Source organism: Lathamus discolor, chromosome 2, assembly GCF_037157495.1.
Source record: "Lathamus discolor isolate bLatDis1 chromosome 2, bLatDis1.hap1, whole genome shotgun sequence".
In the NCBI taxonomy this organism is placed as follows: domain Eukaryota; kingdom Metazoa; phylum Chordata; class Aves; order Psittaciformes; family Psittacidae; genus Lathamus; species Lathamus discolor.
The window spans coordinates 34,643,615-34,664,343 of record NC_088885.1 but is presented as its reverse complement, the minus strand read 5'-3'; the positions used below and the strand labels follow the sequence as shown (position 1 = coordinate 34,664,343).

General features: G+C 39.2%; 1 long non-coding RNA gene across 1 annotated transcript; it reads left to right on the top strand.

Annotated features, from left to right (window-relative positions):
* Nucleotides 1-13,826: 13,826 nt before the first annotated feature.
* LOC136009170 (uncharacterized) lies at nucleotides 13,827-18,365 on the top strand. The gene is made up of 3 exons (XR_010610375.1): nucleotides 13,827-14,058; nucleotides 18,057-18,192; nucleotides 18,294-18,365. It is a non-coding gene; the product is annotated as an uncharacterized LOC136009170 (long non-coding RNA).
* The last annotated feature ends 2,364 nt before the right edge of the window (nucleotides 18,366-20,729 follow it).

The following is a 20,729-nucleotide window of genomic DNA, read 5'->3' as shown; positions in this document are numbered from 1 at the left end:
GTGTCTCACCATTCTCATAGTAAAGAACTTCTTCATAATATCTAATCTAAATCTTCCCTCTTTCAGTTTAAAGCTATGACCCCTTGTTCTATCACTACATACCCTTGTAAAAGTCTCTCTTCGGATTACTTGTAGGCTTCTTTAGGTATTGGAAGGCTGCTCTAAGGTCTCCAAGCAGCCTTCTCTTCTCCAGGCTGAACAAGTCCAGCTTTCTCAGCCTGTCTCCATAGGAGAAGTGCTCCAGCCCTCTGATAATCTTTGCGGCCCTCCTCTGGACTTGCTCCAACAGGTCCATGTCCTCCTTATGCTGGAGGCCCCAGAGCTGAATGCAGTGCTCCAGGTGAGGTCTCACGAGAGCAGAGTAGAGGGGCAGGGTCACCTGCTTCAACCTGCTGGTCATGCTCCTTTTGATGCAGCCCAGGATATGGTTGGGTTTCTGGGTTGCAAGTGCCCACTGCCGGATCATGTTGAGCTTCAGTTGCTAATCCTAAAAGTTCAAAGGTTTAGAGCTTTCTGTTTCTTCTCCTTTTTAATTTTAAAGAGAAAGCTGAACATGGACTTCTATCACCTCTCTCCTGAATCACTTGGTGAAATTCTCCTCAGTTTTCTGGGGTTAAAGCAGCAGATTAGCCTTCCCCGCTCTTGTGTTGTAGAAATGGTTATGGAGTTGGAAGGGAAGTGGTGACCAGAGGAGAAATCACTGCAAAGGCTTTGCTGGCAGCTGCAGGTACACCAACAGCTTCCTTTCTGAAATCTGCAGGTCTCATTTTTCTTCTCCTGCTTATTTTCAGGGGTTGCCTGAAGGTTTACTTCTGCCTCATTTAATCTCATTTAATGCTGAAAACAATTTATGTCTATTTAACATAATTCACAGTCTCTATAACCTGACAACTGGCTAATCTTTGCATAAAATTCCCAGTTCAGGTTTTATTTTACTCCTTTTTAAGGAACCTGAAGGGAATTTTAACTAAAATGCTTCTGTGAAAGATAAAATGCCATTTTGGAAAGACAAACTTCCATATTTTCAACTTTCAAGCATCCTACATAACTCAGTATTAACTATTCACACGTGATATAAATGTAATACTGAAAAAAGCATAGAATGAAAGTTAAAATGAAACTATGCAATAAAGTTTGCATGCCAGAAAACATTTTTGTATTTGCAGAAGAAAAGGGAAAAATAAAAAAAATACTTCTGAAATTTCCTCTGAGAAAGTACATTAAAATATTATCATCTTTACTCTTTAACTTGCTTTTATTAATGTCAGTATCCTCTGGGTCAGTTTTGCAGTAGTGGCTGGCACACTCTCTCCTCTTCTGCCTTTGCCAACTGTTTCACTCCCCTTCTTGGATTCCTCAACAGAGCTGGTATTTCTCTTATCTCTACTAGCCTTTCCCCACATCTAAATATGTCCTAATTCCCCTGATCACTGGCTCCTTGTAGCAAGTGTACTCTTCAAATAGTAATTCTTGCTGATTTTAGCAAACCCTCTTGCTCTTCTGGCTTTTTATGGGTGCTCTAAAGAGCAGAACTTCTGGTATGAAATAACTGGGTTTGTTCCAAAGCTCCTTTCTGTACTCTCCTTCGTATGTTCTGTATTACTGTAATATCCAATCAGTCTGTAAAATGTTAGGTCATTCCCTACTATTTCAATAGTGATCATGAAATTTATTTGATTTTATAAAACAGGAGGAAATAAATGTCTTGCACCTGCTCTGTAGATATTAAAAATCTCCTTTTTTTTCTTTTTTTTTTTTTTTTTTGCAAAGTGCTTCAATTTCATGTTATTAATTTTCTCTTATTCATTCCTTAAATTATTAGGACATCATCAAAGAACACATTCAACATCCTCCGCATCTGATGGAAACATTTTTTCAGGAGACCTATAATGATCCCATATCTAGTAAGTATAAGAAAAAACTGCGCAAGGATGCACCACCATTTGCTACCAAATGGGAATTAATACAATATTCAACATTTCTCTGACTGGATTTGCTTGCCAAGACTCTGGAATGCCTGGGAGCTCTCACCAGGGCAAGGTGCTGCTGTGGGAGGCATTGTACAAGCAAAGGGCAAATTAAAAACCAGCACCCCAAAAGCCAAGTCACACAATAAACCACTTGCATTCTGCATAGATATAATTGCTGGAGAAACATTACTCATTGTTTTGTCTGATTTTGTCAAAATAAAAGGCAAGCTAATACAGCAGCCCTACACTAGGAAAGCATAGTCTCCCATAGTACTGGGCATGAACTCATTAGACAAAATATCTGGCTCCTCATAGTCCAGCCTGATCTGTGAAATCCAACAATTTGCGTCTGCATTTTTGCTATAGCTATCAAGATGACATTACAAAAGAAACCCACAAGGACATAAGTGGGAGCACTGCTGTGGAAACAAACTTGAGAGTGGCAATGAAAAATAACTCTGCTTAGATGCAGACATTTCCACAGTGAGATCAGACCCCTTACAGGACAAATGTGATACCCTGGCTAGCAGCTACAACTGTTGGAGGCTGTGGTTTCCTATCTACCCAGCAGTAGTAACCGTAGGAAATAAATACCTCTTATATTTGGCAAACAATATTAAGGGTTCCAGGTGAGTTACAATGCAATGTATGTAAACAGCTTTGTCTGGTTTGGTGAGAATTGCTGCTTATTTCCTTGAGTCACAAAACCAGATGTGGCCTTGTCCAGCAACAGAGAAATTCCTCTTTATTTAGAGTTAGAGGAAGCTTTCAACAGAAACAACTTCTTTCTTAGCCTTTTCTTTTTTTTCCTCTTTTTTGTTTGCTTGTTTTTCTGTTTGTATAAGTGAGGATCCTTTACTTAGCTTTTTCCTCTGGAAAAGGTTTTCTATATGCACAAGTCTATTAGTGTCTGAGTTCAGGTTTTCTTGAAAAAGCAAACTTCACAGAAGGTTTGCATCCTCATGTTAACTCTCATTAGACGTTTAAGCCTGTTCAGTTGGCAAACACTGATCCAGAGTCAGCAAACAACTTCCTGTTTCATTTCTATCTCTTCAGTCTTTGACAGATGTCCCAGCTGGAAGAAAAACATCGTAGCAGGAATATGTATAAAAGAAGAGGGAAAGAGTAGAGAAGATGATAGCCTTCGCTTCTCTAGGATGGTCCATAATAAGGTACACAGCAATGGCAGAATCCTGCACACTCTCTTTTTCAGGCAACTTGTGGTGCTTAAGATACAAAGCAAAACAAAGCAGTATTTGGAGATGCAAAATAGTCATTATGCCTGTGATATTTCAATTTCTGACCCTCCTCGACTTCTGGGATAAGCACTTAGACAGCTTTTGTTTATCAAATTTGCAAACATTTTACATGCGTTCATGAACATCTGCTTTTCAAACTAAATGCAGGAGTCAATCAGTATTTTAAAGTAGATCGATCACTGAGGATTGTATTCATATTTGTTCAGTTAATAATTTCAACATATATATTGATTTAGTTTAGAAGATGTCTGGAGCCTCCTTCAGCAGGTGAGACTACCCAGACTGAGTAGGTTATATCCATTCACTGATTTCAATAGGAATGCCGTTTCATCCCTGACTTTATTTCTGCAGCAATAAATGCATTCATTACTTTATTAAGCTTTATTTTAAAAGTAATTTGAGAAAAAAACTGGGAAAATATTTGTACAATTTTTATGGAGGTACTCACAAATGAACTCATCATGGCAGTATTTCATTTGCCAGAATTCTTTTCTTAGGTATTTTATAATTTCTTCGCCTAGCTCAAAGATGATTTGTCCATGGAATACAGCTGGAGCTTAAGTATAATTTAAGAAATCACTGAGAAAGCAGCATTTTTAATGCAATCAAATTATTTTACCCCCAAACCCAAGAACCTTTTTTTACAAAGATATTGTGTTCAGTGGTTAAAATAAGTATCTCCATAAAGGTATCTGCACTCATCTAACCTCACTGTCTTCTAAACTGATTCATTTAAACCCCCACACACACACTTCTCATAGCAGACAGAGATGCAGCCTAAGGGGGAGTTTGATCTGAGAGTGCAAGGTAATTGAAATCACAACACAGGGTGCCACTTTACTTTACATGGGACAGGGAACTGGTCTAGCAATTGGTCTGGACATACTGCGCCAAAAAAAACAGCTCGTTAAAGCACAATGAGTTGTCCTCACATTAGCATAGGTGTTCTTACCATAGGCAGCTGATTTGCTGAAAAACTTCCTTGGCTATTTCTCTGCATTGTGCAATGCTTAGTTAAAGCAGGTAAAACAGAATTAGCTTAGCAGCTGCAATTATTCAACCTACAGGATTTATTGCATTTGAAAACTGAAGTCAGTTAGATGATACTCTCTGGAGGGAACATGCAGTTACTTAGAAATTCATGTGAAATATTTAAGGTGAAGTAATTTATCTGGCATGGTGAACATTTCATCTCTGTAATTTAGTCCTTGATCTGTAACTGCGCTTTGTTTCACAGGCAATTTTAGGAGTTGTTTAATCTGCTTTGCAATATAGAATAAAAACCTGTAAATGTTAAAAAGATGCTGGTGCTGAAGGCATTCACTGCAGAATCACAATTGAAATAGATGTGACAGACCCAACAAGACGAGTGTGCTGGCATAACAACACTGGCTCCAGAGAAGTAGGAAAGTGGAGAACCAACCCAGGAAATTGTTATTAAGAGCAGGATGAAAGGACACATACAAGAAAACTTGTCAGTGCCTGGTGTCTGCTCTACAGCTGTCAGCATTCAAAATCCAGGTCCTCAGATTCACAGCTAATTTTGAAGATGCTGAATTCTGTAGATGTCCACATTTTTTCTTCAAAGACTTCAAGTGAATAAAAATCTTTCAGCCATGGTCAGAAGTAAACCAGCATCTCACTCATAACCACTCTGGTGAGGCTTACCAAGTTGTCACTCTTTCATGACTCATAATCATCTAGATGTTGGCATTCTTCGAGCATATACATGAGAAAAGCCTTGAACACACGGGGCCCATGGGAGATGGAAGATGAACCAGATGCTAGAATATGACTGTAAAGCTGTTGGGTTTTTTGATAGGGCTTAGGGGAAGAAGGAAGGAGGGTTATGCTTTTGTTGTTGGTTGTTTTGTTTTAGGGGGTTTGTTTTGGTTGGTTTGTTGGTTTGGTTTTGTGTTGGGTTTTTTTTCTGGAGAGGCAGATTCAGATGACAGATTCTTAAGTTTTTCATACAAAATGTTCTCTGAAGCAGGTTTCTGGAATCCAGGTCTCTTTTTTTCATATATTCCGTTGGAATAGAGTTACACTTAATAAGATCTTTCTCTTTCAACGAACTACTGCCTGATGGAGTAATTTCAAGAGGAGTGATTGGGAGAAACTCAGCTACAAATAGGCTACATTGTGAGGCTGTAGTATTTATGAGTACATTAATAATATAACCAGATGCAGTTACTCACATCAGCACTCAGCTGATGGATGAAACAGTAAGAGTTAATATTATTTAGTACAGACTTCCCTCCAAGGAAGGGTTCAGGTACGGACTCCTAACTGGAATGATAGGCCAGTACTCTGATGAGACTGAATCAAGTCCCAGTTGCAACCCACTTTTTACTACTGCCTTAAATATTAGCTTTAATGGATCCTATTTGCTGGCAGTTAACTTTCCTTATGTATAATTTAGGGACCTTATGAATGCCATCAGAGGTCATGGATTTCTACATTTGTACTGTGACGAAGCTGAATAAGTATGCTTGAATATTTTTTTTATTTTTTATTTTGAAGAATCATCTTTTAACTAATAATGAGGATTTTTAGCATAGCTGAATCTTTACTGTACACTTCAAAGCTTCTGCTGGCACTCAGGCAGGCACATATTGTAGTATCTGCCCCTCCAGTCAGGAGGTCGGGACATGCAAACTCCCCCAACAGCAACATTCAGAGTGCTCCATCACATGCTTGGCCCGCAGTTGTAGTATGTTTGCATTGTCTCTCTAGAAACTATCTAAATCAGCTTCTAAATGTTGCCAAATTCTTTTGCCTGGGGAGCAGAAATCTGACAGTGGCTCCGAAAGGCTATCCTCCCAAGAGACGCTGTACACAAGCCTGCCGCAGGGCCCTTCAGCCAGAAATACTTCTTCCTTGTTTGTCTTAAGGCTTTATGTGGGCTTTTTGCAGCTTGAAATAATGTTTTCTACCACTTCAGGTAGAACATCCTTCTAAATGTTTATTTATCTGTTCAGTACCACAATAAGATCTGGGTTAAATGCTACAGATAAAAAGAAGATTGAACTAACATGCACAGAGATGCAGCTAATACCTCTAAGTAAATGCCATGTTCACAGTACTCTGAGTGAAATGGCATTAACCAGAGGAGTGTAATTTCTCTCATGCCTTCCCTATCATTCACTGTTCCTTTCTAAACTGATAAACTCCCTATATTTTCATTCTTGTTCTTAGTGACTCTGTAGCTCAGCAGAGACTTTACATTGTAGAGGAGCACCCCCAGCAGAATTTCTTCAGATGGGCTATTTAGAGATTAAATCAGAAACAATAACAATTTTAACTTGTCTTACTGAAGTATTTCCCTCCCTTTCCTTGCAATACATCTGAAACAAGCATGCAAGACGTTGAAGTGAAGGGGGAGCAAGGAATATCCTATTAGCTGTACATCTTTGAAGTGCTTCTTGAGATACCAGATGCAGTTACTCAGAAAATCAGCTGTTCATGAAATAAAGAAAATGTAGCTTACGTCTAGGAAAAGACTGGGCAGAGGCTCAAATATTATTCCAAGTATTTAAGCCATCCAACTCAGAAGAGATCAAATTGGCTTAAAACAGTTCCTTGCATTTTTAAGCCACTGAGTCACTAATTTCCTCATCAGTAGGAAAGCAGCTTTTATGTAAAAGATGGAAATGAACTCAAAAAAATTGCTTAAAGATGGATCAGTACTGCTATTTCACTAAGGATATAACACAGGTCTTCAGGTGACCTACCTGGCTGACCAGTGACAACTTGTAGCAGGTAAGGATCTTCAGAGCAGTAACATGATAGTGGTCAATGTGAGATGTCATGAACACTTATCTCTGATTGTTAAGCAATGAAGCCTTGTTGGGTGCATTCTTTGCAACCTAACAGTGCTCTACCCTGCTAAATGATAGGCAAAATTAGTCACTCACGATATGGCATTAACAGGTTGTGATCAAGGCTTATCATAAATTTTCATGGGTATGAAATATGAGTTTCTTTAAATTACCTGCATATGAGCCAAACATCCCCCACATGAAAAGAGGAATTCCATTTTTCTGTAAAAAAATAACCTCAAAGTCTCTGGGAGCTCTGAAAACAAGCTCCTTGGTATTTCTAATAGGCTGAAAGAAGAGGAGGAAAAAAATCCTGCCATGGTATAATGAGAATATTGCCTTTTTGAGCACCCTTTTCAGTTGCTGTGCCTCAGGACCCAGCAACTGTTGGCTCCAGTCATGTGGTGTGCAAGGAGGAAGCCTGTGGATCATGCAGGGAACGTATCTTCTCATCAGGTTTTAGAGAATGCAAAGCAGGATCAGGATAGGGAGACACTGCAGCAGCTGGTGTCAGGGAAGGCTTGCTTTGGAAACAGCATGTCTCATGTTGTTCCTGCTCTGGAAGGGAAGAATGCAGCCCAGCACAGCACTTCTGGAAGGTTTCCAAGTCTCTGCACACTGATAGAGAAGCACAACATGAGAAGCTGTGTGTATATCATGGAGTACTGGACAGCTAAATACTTCTGAGGTTCTTGATGTTCTACAACGTGCAGGATGGGTCTCACAGAAAACTGGATTTCCTGGAAGATGAGAGAATTTGTGTTTTGCAGTAGTTCAGCATTTATCAAGAATAATCTCTTATTGTAATAAGGAATGAGATAAATAAGGGTTTTTTTAATGATATTGAAATTGGGTTCAATTTTGTATTCTAAAAACTTCTCAGTCAAGCTTACTGAATATAATTTCTCATTCTGTTCTCCAGTACTTAGTGAAACAGTATCTCATTTCATTGTGGAATATGTCAGCTTTGAGCGGCATTGGAACCAAAATCGAGTAAAAGGAGAAATTTTATCAGCGACAGGGTAAGGTCTGCTCCATAGTGGAAATTCAGATTGCATGGTTGTCTCACAGTGCCATGAGACTGGCCTGCCCAAATCCAGCCCAGCATGATCCAAACCTTGTTTCTAATAACTCATAAGGTGATCACTTCCTCAGCCCAGTTTGCTGCCAAACCCCAGTGGAATGAAAGCACTGGAAAAAGTACCACAAGGGTTGAGCTTCATGGCACTGGGACAGCATGACCTAGGAAATCTGATGAGCATCTGTTTCTAAAAGGGAATTTATCCCCTTCTGAGCCATTAAAAGGTTTCTCAAAAGCATTAATGAAAAAGTATTATTTTACAGAAGGAAAAGTTGTATTTTGGAGACCATACATTATGTATTTTGGAGACATAAAAAAATAAAGAAAATGGACAGTCCTCAGGGCAGTTCAGAGGCCTTTTTGAACATGGGAAGAAAATCCCATTACAATACCAAAAGAGTTATTTTATCATTTTTCCTGGTTCTTAAATTTTTAAGACCATTTCCTAGTTTAATTGGTGTTGTTAACAGCTTTTCATTTTTTAGCAAACATGTGGGAAGAATTGTTAAGTAATGTCTATCAATAGTAAAAGGCAGTAAAGAATGAGCCGAGTTACACAGAGTACAACAGCACAAAGCAAAAATTTCAGGGAAGAAAACTACTGAAGCAAAGCTAGTATGATTTTCTGAAAGATGTTGTCATCATATCTGGTTGTGGTAAGGCATGCCTGAAATTAAAATTGCTGAAGCAAATGGAAAAACCTAAGAAGGTTTTAAAGCCAAATCCTATAGTATGAAGTTAGTCTTAACTCAATTCCCAAGAATTTCAGTAGGAGTATTGCATGGAAAAAGACTGGAGGTTAGACTTTTGGATAGCAAGAAGAATATGGTTGGATGCTTCTGGGTTAGTTTTATGGAACATCATAAACCAGTGGGCTATAAAACCAGTGGGCTATAAAAACAGAGGTGCATAATAAAAGCAAACTGCAAACACTCTATAAACCAATCTTTCTATTTTAACTTTGGGGGAAAATATGACTTAGGAAGTGAAGGAACCATCTATGTTTCTTCCAAATATCCCTAACTAGCCAATATTTTATGTAGAAAACTAAGTAGGAGACAATAGCTTCTTTTACACTACAGTATATTAGTAACCCTTCATTTGAAAAACTAAATGCTTGCTCCTAAGATTATGATTTTATGGCAAGAGCCTATTACTCACAGTTAGTTTTCTGGGCCCATTTTATTTGATTAGAAAAAGTATTCCAAGTGATCTCACTATGTTTATACATTTCTCAGTACAATTTGTGTTCTACGTGTCTATCTTGGATGACAAACTTTCAGGGACAAGGTCTTTTGCAAAACATCAAATAAGTTATTTGTCTATGTAAAAAAGGGTAGTCTTGTAGAATAAGAGGAACTGCTGAGCAGATTTAACTTTGGAAAAACAGTATGGCTATTTATGTAGCTTCTAAGAATCAGTGGGATTTTACTTTTTGAAACATGGTATAGGAATGGGTCAAAGACACATGAGAAGACTCCCACCTCTGTCTACCTATGTCAAATATTGCTGCAGTATCTGCTCTTTCCATTATACCAGGTTTCAAACTCATGTGTTTAAAGGAAAAGAATCCAAATATTTAAAGTAGAGCGGAAAAAAAAGTATGTAAGAACACTAAATACAAAATAAAATTGCATTGACATAGAAGCTTGAAATAGAAAACACCTGGCTAAACAAATTAAGAGGACATCCATTTTTCTTTCTGCAGACAGACCAACTTTGCCTTGCTTGTACTGTGATCTGGCTGGATGTGACTGTCTTAGTGCTAAGACAACCTATTTGAGAAGCTGATTTTCTTAATACCAGAATTATCCGAACTGAAGTTTATCTGGTATCACAGTCTTTCTGTTCTGTTTTAGGCAAATCGGATAGGTTCTCTATGAGTTAACTTGTAAGTAATTTTCATTAACTTTGTGAGAAATACGTATCTAACTGTCCTTCAGGACACGGCTCCTCTTTGTTGCTGTGCACAATGAACATTAAAGGACCTCCCTTGTTCACATAAGTACAACTGGCAACACATCACCTGGGCAACTGTTCACTGAGGCCTACACATGTGCTGGGTGTGGAACTGTCTCCAGTTTTCCTGTTGATAGGATTTCTTAGCTCATGTGCAGTGTCAAGAAAATACAGCTCATTATGTTTTCAGAGTCACTTCAGGACAGCAGCAGCACTGATGCTTCCGTGCAGAGCTGAGACTGGGCTGGTAGCTGCTGACTCCAGGCTGAAAGCTCTGGGGGCACAGTGCAGAAACTGATTATGTGGCTCTGTAGGAATCTGTGCGCCTGCAGAAGCTGTAACACTTTCTTTACGTTCATTTATCCACTCACCCACAACCCCAACGCCTCAGATAAAGGGCACTCGTGCTAGACCAAACATGCCTAGTAACTGCACTAATGGTGAACATTTAAGCACCCTGAAAGGACTCCTAGGCCTTGTAGATATTCAAATGATGTAACACTGGCTTTTTGGCTGTATTTCTTCATGAACTACTCAGCCAAATGCTCATACCAATTTTGTCATCCGCAAGGATTCCAATAATTCTCATTGATATGAGAGGTACACGTGAACAATGTATATATTATATCTCTGACTAGGCTCTGACAGCATTACTAAAGGAACAATATTTTATTGAGAAATACCAGTCTGAGTGAGACTGACTGTTTAGTGAGAGCATACTTCTACCCACACTATAGGGGAGAAAAGAACACAGCATTTTGGTTCCTTACACTCAGTACGTTTTGGTCGGACTTGGTTACTCTTGTACTTCTTTTAGTAAAAATAATACATTTGAAATGTAATTCAGTCTTACAAAACTCATCTTTCAATAAACCCCTGATATTTCTACTTCTATCTTCGTACCAGCTCAGCAGCAGCAGAAAATACTTGGAGTTTCAGAATTACCCAAAGAACCGGAATTTTGGTTTTTGACAAGCAGCACTGCTTACCAGGCCTGCATTTCATGTGTGCTAAGTGCTCCCATTGCTTCCAGACCACGTTCTTGGGAGTTCGAGACGTTCCTTACTGGCAGGACAAATTCATCAGTTCATGATTTACTCTTACGTTGGTCATTCTCAAGCATCAATGCACTCCTGAGATTTCCTGCCATTTTATCAGCGTGACTGGATCCACATGAATGAAAATCTCTGGCCTTTCCCACAGTCTGCTCTAAGGCCACTCTGTAAGAGCTTTCTGATTCAGATCATGTCCAAGGAACCAAAGCAAAAACCATTACACAACATGTAAGGTGTATATGATTTTTTCCGCGCTACTCTCCACCCATCCAGCCACAAATTAAGTATTACATGTGACAAAAGAACATCTTGTCAGACATGGGTAAATGTGGTAGATCATTTGTCTTGCTTGTCTTCACTGTCACATTTGTATCTTTCCTCATTTATTCAGCAGTCAATGGGAGAATTTAATTCTCAGAAACTGCATTTTCTACAGATTTCCAAAATAAACAAGGTAATGAACAAAAGAGCCAGCAACTGAATTCTCTTTTGGGTTGAACCTTGGGGGAGGGCAGGTGGAAATTAAAAATAATAGGAGAAATAATTTCCATTTATATCACAGTCCCTGCCAAAAATATTGCAAAAAAGTCAAAATCCCTGCTGGATGAATTCAGTGCAGCAGAACTTCCATTAACTGAAAGCACATATGGGTGCCATGACAGACCTTGACAGTAACTAGGCGCTCACCTCAGTCCCATTTCTGAGATTTTGTAATACGACAGCAGAGTCAGACATAAACAAGGAAAAAAATTAAACCACTACCTCAGGACAAAAATTACTAAAATAAGATAATAAAACCAGCCTATTTTTCCTGGTTAATTTTCCTAATTGTATTATTATGAATAGAATGGTAGTGGCTTTATGGGTACTTTTTCTGGATTACCTTTCAATTGGATGATAGGTATACATGAAATTCAGTTTCAGTTCCCTCCCCTGCAAAACTGTCACCCTTACTTTACCCTGCTTTGTGGCCTCTTCATGCAGTGCAACTCCCTTAACTGATCTGACTGACTTACCTCTCCTTACATTCTTCACCAGGCAGTCTACTTCCCTAAGTTCTCCTTCTCTACCATTTATATAAGTAGATATATATGGCATAAGCTGTTGTACTTTTGATTGAGCTTTAGTGCTCATGAAGACACCAAATAACAGCACTTGGATCTTTTAACATCTGCATATCTTTTAGTCATCTGTGTTTAGGGTTGCTAGTTAGAGGTACTTCAAATTTCAACTTCCTCCAAAGAAAGAGATCTGTTCTTTGCATGCCAGCCTCGGACTATGAGCTCATTCTGTATTGTGCATCAAGTAACCCCTGAGAGCAAAAATGTTCTGATCTTGGGTCTTACTGGAACTGGAAGTGGCAAGTGAAAGGCTGTGTATGGCAGGAATCTGAACTATTCAGTATGTCAACACTATTTGAAGAGCCACGTGTGCGTCATGTTCTTGTTTGCAAGCTAATCAGATTACTTGTTTTGAACTATGGATTAATGAATTAATCACAGGGTGCGGTGGATGTTTTTTCTTAATGTTCTGGGACCAGTTTAATATGAAAGGGGTTTATCTTTTTTCCATGCATGATTCATTTCAGAACTGGAAAGCACAGAAAATAGAAATGTGCAAAGGATAACCATGTTAAAAAAATGAAAATGATAATCAGTGCCATCTTTGGCAGAGCAAGCTTTCTTTTACGTTATCTGAAACTGGAGATAGTACCAGCAACTGTGGAAAGAGGGAATGATATGAGAGCTTTCTAGTTAATAAATCAGAGCTGAATGGGAAAGGGTGTGGTTTTGATTGCACAAAATGCCAGACAGGTTTCTGGTTTGCGAAACTGAAACCAGGGGGGTGGTTCACATCTTGATATCTTCTGCATCATACTGCAGCATTTACAGAAATTCTACTATTTTTTTGTCTTTATCCAAATCATTACATATTTGGCACCCCAAATTTTACAAAATGCACTGACCACAGTTTATTGATTCAAAGGAAGAAGGCAGCAGAGACTGGGATCTGACCCTAGATTCTGCATGGAAGACACCCATTTCTGACCAATTCACTAAGTCAGGCACTTACATATGCACTTTTCACTTGTTTTCCTGCTTTTCAGCTGTTCCTTTCTAGACAGCTGCCCACCTAGTGAGCCAGATCCTTTTCTTGGTGACCTAACCTGCTGAGCACTGCGTGGTGGGATACTGGCACCTGGCACACAAGAGAAAGGGTCTCAACACTAGGCAATGCCAAATTGTGTGATTCTGAGCAGGACAATTTGAATGAACTATGAACCATTTGGTCTTCAACCATTTTGAAAATGAGATGTGGAGCTGGATTTTCAAAGATAATTACCTTAATAAATAAAGATGGAGACAAATGTCCAAGGACAGAGATAAGGTGGCCTACACACTTTTAAAAAGTGCCTGTGAAATTCCCACTCTATCAATAAAAGTCAGTCAACTAAACGCTTATTAAAATCACATACATTGAACACCTTTGAAAATGTGGTCTGTTTTCTGATCCTTTCTTCTTGATCAGGGCTGTACGCTCTGTACAGATGCAGAATGTGCAGTTTCTTCCCTAACAATCACCTTTTGATTGTCCTTTGTTACTAAAACTGAGGAAATTCAGAGGCCAAAGTACAGACTGCAAAGTCTGCATTGCTAGTAAAGGGGACATAGTACAGACCAAACATACCAAATAAGGTCTCTCTGAGACAACACAGAATCCCATACCTGTTGATTTGGAAATTAAGTATTTTTCTTGAACATTGACTGACTGTTAAATGGAAACTTAGCAGAAAAAAACCCACACAGAAAGGCAGTCCTAATGATGTTTCAGAGCATGACTGTACCAGTGTCTGAAAGAGAATAAGTTTGACAACAGTGAATGAATGCTACCAGTAATCCATACCACTGCTAGGTAAGTTTTTAGTCATGTATTGCAATTTCTTTTCATATCTGCTTAGTTTGAATGCAATAAAATAGAGAAAGAGCTGTCATAGTCATTCAGCAGTCACAAAAATATTGAAGTCATGCTTTGGTGTGGTTTATGGAGCATAGCCTCCAGTGCTGCTGAGATTTACTGCATCAGCTGGAAAACAAAATAGTCATTATCTTACAGGTTTGGATGTCTGAAGGAGAAAACCATTATTTTTAGGCAGTTGCTGAGTACAATGATGCATTTCAAAGCTCTATTAATACTGTATGCTCCCACCTGCATGGCCAGATAGCTGAATTTATTTCTTTTGCTTTTTGCATATTAGCTGGTATGTGATAGTGCTGTAATATGACCAGGTGGCCAAGTTTACCGTGCAGTACTCAGAGCATATAAATCAATATTGTTCCTTAGGATAAAACATGCTGCTTTCAGCACTGTGTAGAGCTTACTGTACAGAAAAGGCAGTGAGATGGTTTTGCTGGAACGGGCAGGGAAAAGGGGATTTGTCAGCAGCCTCAGCATGCCAGGCCAGGTCTCATGGTGGGAGATGTCTGCTCACTCCTGCTCTCCCTCTCCCCATAGCCACCTCCCCATTCGCACCCAGTGATGCACCCAGCACAGTGTCCCTCCCCATGCCCTGCTCCTCTTGCTCTGTACCTCTCAGCCTGTGTCCCCAGCAGGGAGCCACTTTTAGCTCTGTACAGCACTGGGGCAGACATCTTCCCCAAACCTGAGCAAAGGCCCCAGTACAGGGACTGGGAATGGGTATTTCCCCAGGTAATGGCAATGGGAAGTGCCTCAAGTCCCCAGAAGGATGGACTCAGTTTGATGCACCCTCAGAAAGCTTATTTGTATTTCCAGTATTACGTTACTCTTCACTTTAAGACAGTCTCTCATACTCATGGGAAAATTTAGGCTTTAAGGATCTTGGAGGTCATTCGGTTAATAAGTACAAGAGCACGGTCAGGTCTAACAGTTCCTGGTCGTTGCGTGAACACAGTGCAGGCAGAGGATGTTCACAAGAGCAGAAGGAAGTGCAGTGAGTCAGAGAAAGCTCTCCGTTCCTCCTTCCAGCCTAGGATTCCCTAACCAGGGGATGAGCATTGCTGCACAACTTGCAAAAGTGTCTCTCATGAAGAGGAGGGAGTCTACAAGAGCTGTGATTTATTGTATTTTATTTTATTCTATTTTATTTTATTCTGATTTGCCTTTCTCAAGTGCTCAAGATATGTTCTACTTTTTTCTTCCCACAAAGTCATCTGAGTATTTCTCAGTGGTTTCTTCACAGGGCCAAGAGTTTCAGCAACAAATAGTTCAAGGATGTTTTGTGGCTCTGAGATCTGAAGCCTCACCCTCTGCAGCTGACACTCAGCAAGCTCTCTCCTCCCTAACACCTTTTGGGATTAAATGAGAATGTGATGAACTGAGAAAAAAGTAAAATCAGATTTTTAAAGAAGACAACTCAATCCAAAATGCTACTGAGTGCTCACTATCACGTTCAAAGGCATAATTCTGTCTGTTGGGGATAGAAATATAAACTACAGGTGTTCGTTCAAAAATGAGGCAATAAAGAGTTGGATGATTCTCTGTCAGCTTCATTGCAATAGGCATGGAATGAGCTTCTTTATGGTATATCTGGAGAAAAAGATCAGCTTTCCATCAGCATAACTGCAGAGTACAGCTTGCAATCTTTTTTCAGTCTCAGTTTGGAAATAGAAAATACAAAATTGAAAAACAAAATGAAATGAGCTCTACTTCAGTGACACTTTTTTTTTTTCACATGCTTGTAGCTTTAAATAGTTTTATGAGAATTACAAATTATTGTGATTCATACTGCACAGTTTTGTTTTAGTACTGCTTAGGTTAATTCCCACTAGAAGGATGCAAAGTTGCTATTATGAGATCAGTTAAGGAAATCAGTTAAGGAATGCAGAATAATTGCCAGTACAAAAGCGACGTTTAAAATAGGTATCTACAAACATATAATATATTGGAAGGAAGAATATCCAAGCTATCTGATTAATTTAATCCAAACTAAGGGGATTTAAAAATACCTCCTTTGATATAAACCCATTTCTAATTATCATAGAATCATAGAATAATTCTCTTCCTTCTGATACGTTACACGATAGTAAACACCTATTATAAGTGTCACTTTCATACAGTGATACAATTCTCTGAATATTGCTTTAGATTTTAGAAGTCTTGAAAAATTTGGAAGGAAAAAAACCAAATCAAGGAAATGTCCTTAATATTAGAACAGAACTTTCCAGCATTTTCATAGGATAGCCTTCATAGCAGTTTTGGTCCTAATCCCCTTTGAAGACTTACTGGAGCAAAGAAATGAGTTCGTTTCCTTTCCCACCTGAAAGGAACCTATTGCCCCACCAGAGCACACAATCATTCACATCATATGTCCAGCAACCGTGTGGGCTCTGAAATAAAGGATGGGATTTTTTTGCTTAGCCTTTGATTATTTGTTTGCACCCACTGATAAACATCAACGAAGAGCTCAGGCAAATCAGACACATATGCTTGTGCAGGAGGATGCTCCTCTGTGAAAGAACATGCTTCCGCACTATGAGGAGGTTATTGGAGCCTTTGAACTCACTCCATGACTTATTGAAATCATGGTAGAGCCCCTCTGGCTGGCACAACAGGAAATGTACAGGCTCCTTGTGCTCCAATGCAGCATCCTGGATCCACAAGAGCAGTAAATACCATTTGTAATTACTGTTTTCCTCATCAGACTTCCCTCCCACTTTCAGAGAAAAAAAAAAGGGGGTGTGGGAAAGCTCTTACTGGTCTCATTACTTTCCACTTCACTGGAGGCATTTTTACGAAGTACTTTTTTTTAACATTAATAAAACTCTAGATTTCTCCTTGTTGAAAACTAGTGTGAGGATGGAAAGCTTATTCCTGGTTTGATAATGGGGTATGTTTTTCACCCTTTACTCTCTTGACTCTTTTAAATAGCTTTTACTGGTATAATCTATCCTCTTTGTCTTGCTTCCCACACAGAGAGAGTAAAACACCCCGCAGAGAACAGTGTTCATATGCATTTATTAGTTACTATGAGTTTTACTGCCGCATGTCATGTTATGCTTTAAAAACTTTAAACATGCATTGCCATCTTAGAAAAGACACTGCATACTTGCTAAGCAAGTAACACCTTAGCTCCATGAAACTTCACTGAGCAAAACCATTGTAATTCAGCTGCCAGGTATATGAAAGAATTCAATCTGTAATTAATATAATATGGCCTTTAATGAGGACCTAGCATGAGAAAAAAATAAGGCTTAATATCACTATATGCTCACCAGTTTGAAGTTTGGCCCCACCAGTTGAGACAATGTGGTGTACTTTGAGTTCAAATAGCATTTAAAACCCATCACACAAAAGCAGTCGGGCACCTAATCAGATGTGTCTGAAAGAGCACCCACCCATTTTGTCCACATTCATCTGACATTATGGTCAGTACAAAGGGAGCCTTCATTAGGGTGTTTTATTCCCACATAATAGGTACAATGTTTTATATCTCATAAGTTAGTCTTTAACTTGCCTGAACTCTCGGTCTTTTATGCATAGTTCAGACATGAGCTGGGAAGGCTGATTCCTCCGGAATTTATTTGGAAATCACAGCTCATGATCAGTTGCTAACACCTCAAAGAGCATGCTTTTATTCATCTTGTTTACATAGATTGTTTTTAATACCATTGCTGTTCATTAGGCTTTATGCAGTATAATCAACACCCCCTTCTCCTCAGCAATTAAGTAATTTGTCAGATGATAGACATTTCTGTACAGGACCACCATACACTGAAAAATTAGGCTCACTTCAACAGAAGCAAGCATCTCTGCACTAATTATCACCAATGATAGTCTTTCTTGCTAGAAAGATAATGAGGCAGATTGTGCTTTCAGTAACACTAATGTAAATGCATAATAATTCTGGCATATCTGCAATGTGGTTCTTCCAGAGTCACATAACCACAGCTGGACTGCATTTATCCAGTAGAAAACGGAGCCCTGCCTGGATCCAGAACAGCTGCCCTCAGCAGTACAGCTGACTTCAAATTTAAGGACAAGATATTTCACCTCTTACCTGAGACACGAGTTGAGTGATATTGTTATTGTTATTATTAATGTGGCCCATTGCGGTTTTGTGTTTGGCTGTGGGGGTTTTTAATAAATGTTTGTGTTTTCCACCCTCTTAGCTGACAAGAAGCAACAAAGGAACTGGGACACTTCAGGCAGTCAGAAATCCGACTCCATGGATACAAGCCAAGTATGGAATTGTGAGAAAGCCGTTCGGTTAAATCACTGTTAAAAATGATATATGGTGACATTTTGCTTGTCATCATTTAATCTTACCAATTAAAAGAAAAATAAATATGCGTTTCCACATGGAACCTTTTTTTTTTTTTTTTTCTTTTTTTTTTTTGACACTTCAAATTCCACTAAAAGATGAAGCCACTCCTCCATCCTGGAAATGCTTTACAAAGCAATTCCTTAAGTATTGTCACAGATTAAGGATGATGAATCAGCACAGATTTTCATCTTTATAGCCTTCGATATAGTTCTTCACAAGATATGAAGAAAAGAACTGGAATTATGGGTCACAATGGAAAGTTAAAGAGCTGTGATGTTATATGCAATGAATGGAGTTAATTAAAATCTGCTTATTTCAGCAACCACCTCTCAGAGACATGTATGACTGTCCCATGCAAATCACTAGTCATGAGTTTCAGTGGCGGTTTGCCTATGCAAGACAAGATGAACCCAACTGATTATAATCACTGCTTCCCTCCTCTGCAGTAGAAATTTGCGCTGTGACACACGATACCAGCTGCTGGACACTGGCTACTATAATAAAAGTTAATTTGCAGGATGGTATGGGCTGCATCAATTTTCAACATGGCAAAATGCTAACAGTTGACCCAACCACGGGCCAGTGTTGTTTCATCAGCAAACTGAAAAAGGAAGTAAGTCATGAGTCATATAAAATGCTATAGATGATAATTATTTAGATTAGTCAAAGTCACAGGAGTCTGGAGGGATATTAGAGTAATGTGAGAACATGAAACAAAAGCAACACAGAGGGAGCTGAAATTCTCTGAGCTAAATAAAGATTAAAGCATTTACCTAGAAAGAAGATACAACTTATACAAAGTGGAAAAGGTTCACTAACGGACTGAAATAACATTCCACAGCCCCCCTCCTTCCAGTCCTCCAGAATATTCTGCAGCCTTCTCACTAGGAAGCCCTGCAAGAATTATGGGTGGTTTAGGTTATATTTCTGATTGGTATCAGGTAGAAAAGAGGTTAAACCCCAAGCCTCTGATATTTCACTGAGTACCCTAGCTGTAAGCCCTTGGATTTGGAATTATATTTCTATGCAAGAAAAAAAAGAGCATGTGGAACAGCCGCATTACAAAAGGCCACAGTGCCTGCTGTGGAGCCCTGGATGGAGCCCAGTCCATAAAGACAGCTCTTGCTGAGCCCCTAAGGGGCATAAGAAGATCAAACTCTTGGATTCCTTCCAGGACACTAGCTGGGTACCACATTGGACAGGACATGCTGTGATGTGTGATCAGGCACACAAATCTGAGACTGAAAAAGTCATAGTGAGATGGAGCTACTCTCAGACTCTGGGCTCCATTTAAATCCCAAGTATTTTGTATCCCATCCCAAGGTGCTCCTAAAAAGCCAAAGGCTAATAGAGGTAAGGAGTAATAGTCCATTTCTCAAACATGTTACCCACAGTGATGCTGTTGAAAGATAGCCACCATTAAAATTAGTGCTCAAATCGAACTCTGACTTCCAAAACAGGCTTGTGGGTTTTTAAGCCGTGGTCAAAAATCTGCAACAAATGCAGCTGGGGTCACCCAAATGATAGTGCTATGTGTGAAAAAATATTCAGAAGGACACTCTCTGCTGCTCTAAGCAGCATAGCCTAAATTCACAGCCTGAGGGAAGGGACATGGGTAGCATCTGTGCCCTGTCTCCCACATGGAGGTTAGATTGGCCCCATTTCCATTAGAAGACTGGTTACCACAGAAGAGGTTTGGTATGAGACAAATATGCAAAACTGTCAGATTCTGCACTAAGCATTAGATTAATTGAAATAAGATTTTTTAAGATCAAGATGCAGCAATTGAGTGATAGAAAGACAGTGGAAAGCACGGACAACTGCTTCAACTGAAAATCCAGTGGCAAGAGAAAAAAAACAGTGAGAAAAACAAACCTTAACTGGTTTCCCCACCATATTCCCTCTCTGAAATGGGGATAAAGCACACACCTGAAATTTTCTGACTGAAAGCTAGTGTCATTTCAAGCAAACAGCCTGCTATTCATGCAAAAGCTCTTCAGATAGTGCAACATCAAAGAGGAGATCTAGCAGCAGACAATCAGCTTAACTAAGTAGCCCTTTGACAGCAGCTCCCTCAGGAGAGCCAGCTGAGGCATAAAAACTGCAGGGGATGAATGACATCAATGCAATTTACTTGCTTTCTTCACATAAAGACCTATGCATAAGGAAATGATTTAAGAGACAACTAAACTTTGCTAGAGTCATAATTAGTAAATAATAGGTTCCATTACACATATTGGTGTACACAACTAATTCAGGATAATGACACAACAAGCTCTCC